We start from the raw sequence: 8,124 nt of genomic DNA, 5'->3' as shown, positions 1-8,124 counted from the left end.
GCCATGTACGCGTACGCGTGGATGGTGCTCTGTTTTTCAAAAATTTTTTTCTATGTTTTTGCACCAATCCAAGCATTCCAAACCTCCAAACAGCTACCAAAACACCATAAAACCTTATTTAACATACTAAACTACCAACTAAACTCAACTATCTAAACAAAATATGAAATTAGACTAATTCTACCAAATATTTACAAAAGAGAAAATGAAAAGATTTTACCATGGTGGGTTGTCTCCCACCTAGCACTTTTGTTTATTGTCCTTAAGTTGGACTTATGGGGAGCTTTTCTCAAGGTGGCTTGTGCTTGTACTCATCTTGGAACTTCCACCAATGCTTGGACTTCCAAATAGCTCCATCATTCAAGATTAATATCTCCAAGCTTTGATGGAGTTCTTCACAAACCATGTGCTCCCAATGTTGATCCTCATGTGTTCCCGGATCCCATATTTTGTCTTCACACCCATCTCCAAGTTGATTATCATTAATCCATGTGGGTGGTGAGCAAGGTGAATTCTCAACAAAGTGACCAAACATCCTTCTAGACCCATGTACTCTAGTTAAACACCAACCTTTGCTATCAAGCTTTGGACACGTGACCATAATGAACCTAGAATGATGCTTCCAACCACTAACCATCTCCGTTTTACTCTTAAAGCCACTAATTTTTCTAAGTTGATCATCCGTCTCAAGCAAACCATATTCAAGGAGAATAACAAAGCTTAAGTATAAGGAATTTATCCACTTGAATGAGAGAATGGATGGTGGTGGCTTGGGGAGAGGTATCTCCAATGTGCTTGCAAGCTCTACTCCCTTATTTGCTTCCTTGTCAATCTCCACCTCTTCATAAACTTCTTCATTTTCAATCCTTTGTTCATCAACTTCCTCTAACTCTTCAACATTACTCAAGTCATAAATGGGAGGTTGAGAGAAATCTACCTCCACATCACTTTTAAATTCATTGGGAGAAGGTTCTTCAAATTCGAAGGATTCTTCACCAAGAAGATTGGATGCATGATCTTCATCACCAAGGGAACTCAATTCTTGCTTCATTCTCTCCAAGTCTTCATATAGAATATGCCTCGGAGGTTGTGCACATTCCTCCTCAACATCAAATTTACTCTTCTTGGAGGGGTTTTCTTTGATTTTAGCTTCCCATGGAAGTTCCGCATCTCCTAAGTCTTCAACCACTTCTTCCTCTTCTTCAATGGTCCTAGGTTCCTCCAATTGTTCTAACACAAAGTAGCCTTCCTCCTTTTCCACCGGAGTTTCCAATCTCTCCTTCATGCTATGCTCTTCTTGAGCCATGGGAGTTCCTTGAGTGTCCAAAAGTTGGGATGCTAACCGGTTTACCACCGCATCCAAGGCGGTCATGAATTGTTGCACATCCCTTGTCATCTCCTCATGTCCTTGAAGAAGAACAACAAGGGTTCCATCCATTAGAGGTTGGAGTGGATAAGAAGGTTCATTGTCTTGGAGAAAGGGTTCATTATAGGAAGGTGGTTCTTCTTGGTAAGGTGGTGGTGTGTATTGAAGTGGTTTTTGAGAGTAGTAATCTTGGAATTGTGGTTCCATGTATGGCTCATATGGTTCAAAAGGAGGTTGGTATGGTGGGTAAGGATCATGGTCATATGGAGGTGTTTGTTGAAAATAGGCTTGTGAGTGTGGTTGAGGGTCATGTTGAGGATATGACTCATAGGCATATGGTGGTGGTTCTTGAAAATCACAAGGAGATCCACCATAGCCATTTGATTGATATGCATCAAAGAATGGCTCTTCCTCATAGTGCATTGGTGGGGGTTGTTGCCATGATGATTGATCATAAGCATATGGCTCTTCCCACCTTTGATTGTCCCATCCTTAATACACATCTCCATTATAGTCCTCATCACCTACAACATAGTTGTAATCACACTCATAGCCAAAATGAGAATTCATAATGGAACGAGAAAATAAAAATAAAATCAAATAAGAAGCAAGAAAATTAAATCCTAAAAACTAGTAAGAACTAACAAAGAAGCAAAAGGCAAACATATTCACAATATTCACATATATACAATAACCAATAACATAACACCATTGCAATTCCCCGGCAACGGCGCCATTTTGATGAACGGATTCTTGACGGTTTAGAATTTCACAAATGAAATCTCGTTGCAAGTATAGTTTCTAAACCAATCACTAATCCTTTCATACAAAAGATTGTTTGTCACAAGTAACAAACCCCTAAATTTTATAAACCGAAGTATTGGACCTCGGGTCGTTCTCCCTAGGAATTACAATGAAGTGTCTTGTTATTGGTTATGGATTGTATTTTGGGGTTTTGGGATAAGAGACATGAAATGTAAATGACAATGAAAATAAACTAACAACTAAAAAGCACTTGGCAAGGTTGTGAGAATTAGAAGTCCTATCCTAGTTATCCTCCTCGATTGTGACCACAATTGTCCATTGCTACCACTTAGTTAACCTCTAATAATGGAGGAAAGTCAAGTGGATGAATCAACTTGATTCCACAAGTCCTAGCCAACTCCCAAGGGAAAGACTAGCTTTAGTGGTATCTAAATCAATTAGCAACTTCTAATTATCAATCAACAAAGACATTAGATAACTCAAGCGTCACTAATTACTCTACCATAGCCAAGAGGAACAAAATCTACACTAAAACTAAAAGAGGCATTTCAACAAACACATAGAGTGCAATAGAAGTAAACATTATTAATTGCAAGAATTAAAGGAATCTACAACTACAAAGGCAAGAGATCAACAATAGAAAAGCAAAGAAGAACAATTATTATGAATTACCTTTTATTGAATTGGAAGAAAGTAGAAGGAACAATACTAGATCTACAACAAAATATAAGAACAACATAAAGGAAATTACAATAAAAGAATAGAAGAAGATGAATGTAGCAACAAAGAATTGAGAGATAGAAGGAGATGAAAGCATGAATTAAAATCTAGATCTAAGATTATTGAACTAAACCTAATCCTAATTCTAGAGAGAAGTGAGAGCTTCTCTCTCTAGAAACTAACTCTCACTACTAAACTAAGCTAAAACTAAACTAATGATAACTAACATCTAAAGTATGAAAAGTATCTTCATTCCCCCTTCAATCCTTGACTTAAATAGCATCAGAAATGAGTTGGATTGGGCCCACAAGGCTTCAGAATTCGCTGGCCACGTTTTGCTTTAAGTGAACCAGGTGGCAGCAACGGCGCGTGCGCGTACTATGCGCGTACGCGTCATCATGAGCGGTTCAACCATAGCAAATCTTATATCGTTTCGAAGCCCCGGATGTTAGCTTTCCAACCCAACTGAAACCGCATCATTTGGACCTCTGTAGCTCAAGTTATGGCCGATTAAGTGCGAAGAGGTCGGCTTGACAGCTTTCCGGTTCTTCCATTTCTTCATGAGTTCTCCAACTTTTCATGCTTTCTTTCTTCATTCCCTTGATCCAATCTTTGCCTCCTAAACCTTAAATCACTTAACAAACATATCAAGGCATCTAATAGAATCAAGGTGAATTAAATTTAGCTATTTTGAGTCCTAAAAAGCATGTTTTCACATTCAAGCACAATTAAAGGAGAATATACGAAACCATGCTATTTCTTGAATAAATATGGGTAAAAGGTGATAAAATCCCCAAAAATCAATACAAAACAAACCGTCAAATTGGGGTTTGTCAGCAAGCTGAAGTCTCTAACAGAGAATTAAAGAGAATCCTAGAATGGACAGTAAGTACCCGTAGAAAGGATTGGGCACGGAGCTTGGATGATGCTCTGTGGGCTTACAGAACAGCATTCAAGACCCCTATAGGGACCTCTCCATACCAACTTGTGTATGGTAAGGCATGTCACCTGCCCGTGGAACTGGAACATAAAGCCTACTGGGCAACCAGATTCCTAAACTTTGATGCCAAATTAGCAGGAGAAAAAAGATTGCTCTAGCTAAATGAGCTAGAGGAATTCATATTCACTGCTTTCGAAAATGCCAAGCTTTATAAAGAGAAATAAAAAAAAGTGGCATGATAGAAAGCTGTCATCTAGAATCTTTGAACCAGGACAGAAGGTTCTGCTGTTTAACTCTAGACTCAAGCTATTCCCCGGGAAGCTGAAATCCCGGTGGAGGGGACCATATGTGATTACAAGTGTATCACCATATGGTTATGTGGAGCTTCAAGATATTGATTCTGATAAGAAGTTCATTGTCAATGGACAGAGAATCAAGCACTATCTTGAAGGTAACGTTGAGCAAGAGTGCTCAAGGCTGAAGCTGGATTAAAAGCTCAGCAAGGTCCAGCTAAAGACAATAAAGAAGCGCTTGCTGGGAGGCAACCCAGCCATGGGGCATCAATCCTCTGAGCATTTTGCCCTATTTTTATTTTTATTTGTTTATATAAAGTTCATTGATACTAAGGTAATGAATTAATTGCATAAGTTCACAGGGTTACAGAAGGAATCTGCACATAAAACAGAGAAAAAGAGCTCACTGGCAAGAAAACGCCAGTAAGAGCCTATTTTGGGCGTTCAGCGCCCAAAAGAGGCATCCAGTGGGCGCTGAACGCCAGTAAGGATAGCTATCTGGCGTTCAACGCCAGAAAAGGGCAACAACTGGCCGTTGAACGCCCAGGAGAGCAGCATTTGGGCGTTGAACGCCCAAAACAGGCAGCGTTTGGGCGTTCAAACGCCAGGATGATGGGGAGGAGGTAAATTCGTTTTTTTTTCTTCATATTTTTCATTCTAATTTTAATTTCCAAGTTTCAAATCATGATTTCTTGCATAAACATGTTAAGAACCCTGATTTCTAAAATCCTTAATTTCTAAAAATCCTACTTTAAAAATATCAAATGTATCTTAATCCATAAGCACAAATCCTCTTTTTCAATCCAATTCAACTCTTTTTCAAAAATCTTTTCAACTCATCAATATCTTTTTCAAATCTCCACATTATCTTTTTCAAAATCTAGATTTATCTTTTTCAAAAATCTTTCATATCTTTTCAATTTTAAACTATATCCTCTCTTATCATATATTTTCTAAATTTTTGAACCCACCCCCTCCCTTTAAATATGGGTTCGGCCTCCCTCCCCTTCCATCAACAATTGCACCTAGCTCTCCTTCTATCCCTCTCCTTTCTTTTCTTTTGCTTGAGGACAAGCAAACCTCTAAGTTTGGTGTGTTTATCCGTGATCACTAAGATCATGGCTCCTAAGGGAAAACAACCCACTTCAAGAGGCAAGAAAGAGAGCATTCAAAAACCACTTTGGAATCAAGGGAAGTTCTTATCTAAAGAACATTCAGACCATTATTACAAAATAATGGGTCTAAGATCAGTGATCCCGGAAGTTAGATTCAAGCTGAAAGAAGACGAATATCCGGAGATCCAGGAGCAAATTCGAATCAGGAACTGGGAGGTCCTAGCTAATCCTGAGACGAAAGTGGGAAGGAATCTGGTCCAGGAGTTCTATGCTAACATGTGGCAGACAGACAAGCAAAAACTATCTGAAACTGCTTTCTATGAATATCGGACCGTGGTCAGAGGAAAGATTGTTCATACCAACCCTGACAAGATCAGGGAGATCTTAAAGCTACCTCAGCTGAAAGATGATCCAGACTCTTTCAACAGGAGAATGATGAGAACAGACAAGGGCCTGGATAAGATTCTAGAGGATATATGTATCCCTGGAGCCAGGTGGACCACCAGCACGAAGGGTGTCCCAAATCAACTCAAAAGAGAATATCTCAAACCAGTCGCCAGAGGATGGTTGGACTTCATTGGGCATTCTCTGCTGCCCACTAGCAACCGTTCTGAAGTTACTGTTAAAAGAGCAGTGATGATCCATTGCATCATGATGGGAAAAGAAGTAGAAGTTTATCAACTGATTTCAACTGAATTCTACAAAATTGCTAATAAAAATTCTAAAGAGGCCAGGTTGGCTTACCCAAGCTTGATTTCTCTACTCTGCAAGGACGCTGGAGTAAGGATGGGAATAACTGAGTATATCTCAATTGAAAAACCAATCACCAAAGCATCAATAGAAAAACAACAAGCACATGATGACCCCCATCAAGAAGAAAACACAGGAATTTCTCCCAGAAATCCCTCAATCTGTATACTGGGAGTATCTTGAAACATCAGTTACCAAGATGCAAGAAGCTATGGAACAAATAATAAAGGAACAGAAGGAACAAAGTCAAATTCTTTGCTATTTGATTAAAGAACAGGAAGAGCAAGGGCGTTACTTGAGGGAATTGAAGCGCCAGAAGTTATCTCTTGAAGGACCAAGCACCCCACAGATCCGAGGAACATCCACTTCCCTCCAATTTCTGCTTTAACTCTGTGATAGTTGTCGTTATAGGAGTTTACCTTAGGAGTCATATAGTAGTAATTAGTGTCTATTTTGATTTTACCTCCAATTAAGTTATAGTCTATTTTTCTCATCATCAGCAAACATGAATAAAATAGTAGATCTTTTGAATAAGAGGCAATAAAATTCGAGTTTTTAATAAGAAAAATTCTAATTAGTAACATGTGGTGGCAATGCTTTCTGTCTTCTGAATGAATGCTTGAACAGTGCATATGTCTTTTGAATTTGTTGTTTAAGACTGTTAAATATGTTGGCTCTTGAAAGAATGATAAACATGAGACATGTTATTGATAATCTAAAAAATCATAAAAATGATTCTTGAAGCAAGAAAAAGCAGCAAAGAACAAAGCTTGCAGAAAAAAAAAGAAGAGAGAGAGAAAGAAAAAGCAAGCAGAAAAAGCCAAAGCTCTTAAAACCAAAAGGCAAGGGTAATAGAAAGGATCCTAAGGCTTTGAGCATCAGTGGATAGGAGGGCCTAAAGGAATAAAATCCTGGCCTAAGCGGCTAAACCAAGCTGTCCCTAGCCATGTGCTTGTGGCGTGATGGTGTCAAGTGAAAACTTGAGACTGAGCGGTTAAAGTCAAAGTCCAAAGAAAAAAGAAGAGTGTGCGTAAGAACCCTGGACACCTCTAATTGGGGACTTTAGCAAAGCTGAGTCACAATCTAAAAGGGTTCACCCAATTATGTGTCTGTGGCATTTATGTTTCCGGTGGTAATACTGGAAAACAAAGTGCTTAGGGCAACGGCCAAGACTCATAAAGTAGCTGTGTTCAAGAATCATCATACTGAAATAGGAGAATCAATAACACTATCTGAATTCTAAGTTCCTATAGATGCTAATCACTCTGAGCTTCAATGGATAAAGTGAGATGCCAAAACTGTTCGGAAGCAAAAAGCTACTAGTCCCGCTCATCTAATTAGAATCTGAGCTTCACTCAAAAACTCTGAGATATTATTGCTTCTTGACTTATTAGTCTTCTATTTTATTTGTCTAGTTGCTTGAGGACAAGTAACAGTTCAAGTTTGGTATTGTGATGAGCGGATATTTTATACGCTTTTTGGGGTTAATTTCATATAGATTTTAGTATGTTTTAGTTGGTTTTTAGTTTATTTTCATTAGTTTCTAGGCAAAATCCACATTTCTGGACTTTACTATGAGTTTGTGTATTTTTCTATAATTTCAGGTATTTTCTGGCTAAAATTGAGGGAGCTGAGCAAAAATCTGATTCAGGCTGAAAAAGGACTGCTGATGCTGTTGGATTCTGACCTCCCTGCACTCAAAATGGATTTTCTGGAGCTACAGGACTCCAATTGGCGTGCTTCCAATTGCGTTGTAAAGTAGACATCCAGGGCTTTCCAGCAATATATAATAGTCTATACTTTGCTCAAGGATAGATGACGTAAACTGGCGTTCAACGCCAGCTCTCTGCCTGATTCTGGCGTCCAGCGCCAGAAACAAGTTGCAAGTTGGAGTTCAACGCCAGAAAAGGATCCAAAGCTGGCGTTGAATGCCCAAAACAGCCCCAGGCACGTGAGAAGCTTTAGTCTCAGCCCCAGCACACACCAAGTGGGCCCCAGAAGTGGATTTCTGCACTATCTGTTATAGTTTACTCATTTTATGTAAACCTAGGTTACTAGTTTAGTATTTAAACAACTTTTAGAGATTTATTTTGTATCTCATGACATTTTAGATCTGAACTTTGTACTCTTTAACGGCATGAGTCTCTAAACTCCATTGTTGGGGGTGAGGAGCTC

At 38.9% G+C, this 8,124-nt stretch overlaps 1 pseudogene; it reads right to left on the bottom strand.

Annotated features, from left to right (window-relative positions):
- Positions 1 to 289: 289 nt before the first annotated feature.
- On the bottom strand, positions 290 to 1,936 carry LOC148570032 (uncharacterized; annotated as a pseudogene).
- Between the last annotated feature and the right edge of the window lie 6,188 nt (positions 1,937 to 8,124).

The sequence above is a fragment of the Arachis ipaensis genome, chromosome B3 (genome assembly GCF_059453495.1).
Source record: "Arachis ipaensis isolate K30076 ecotype BB chromosome B3, ASM5945349v1, whole genome shotgun sequence".
Lineage (NCBI taxonomy): Eukaryota > Viridiplantae > Streptophyta > Magnoliopsida > Fabales > Fabaceae > Arachis > Arachis ipaensis.
The sequence above is the reverse complement of the archived record's forward strand: the minus strand, read 5'-3'. Positions and strand labels throughout refer to the sequence as shown.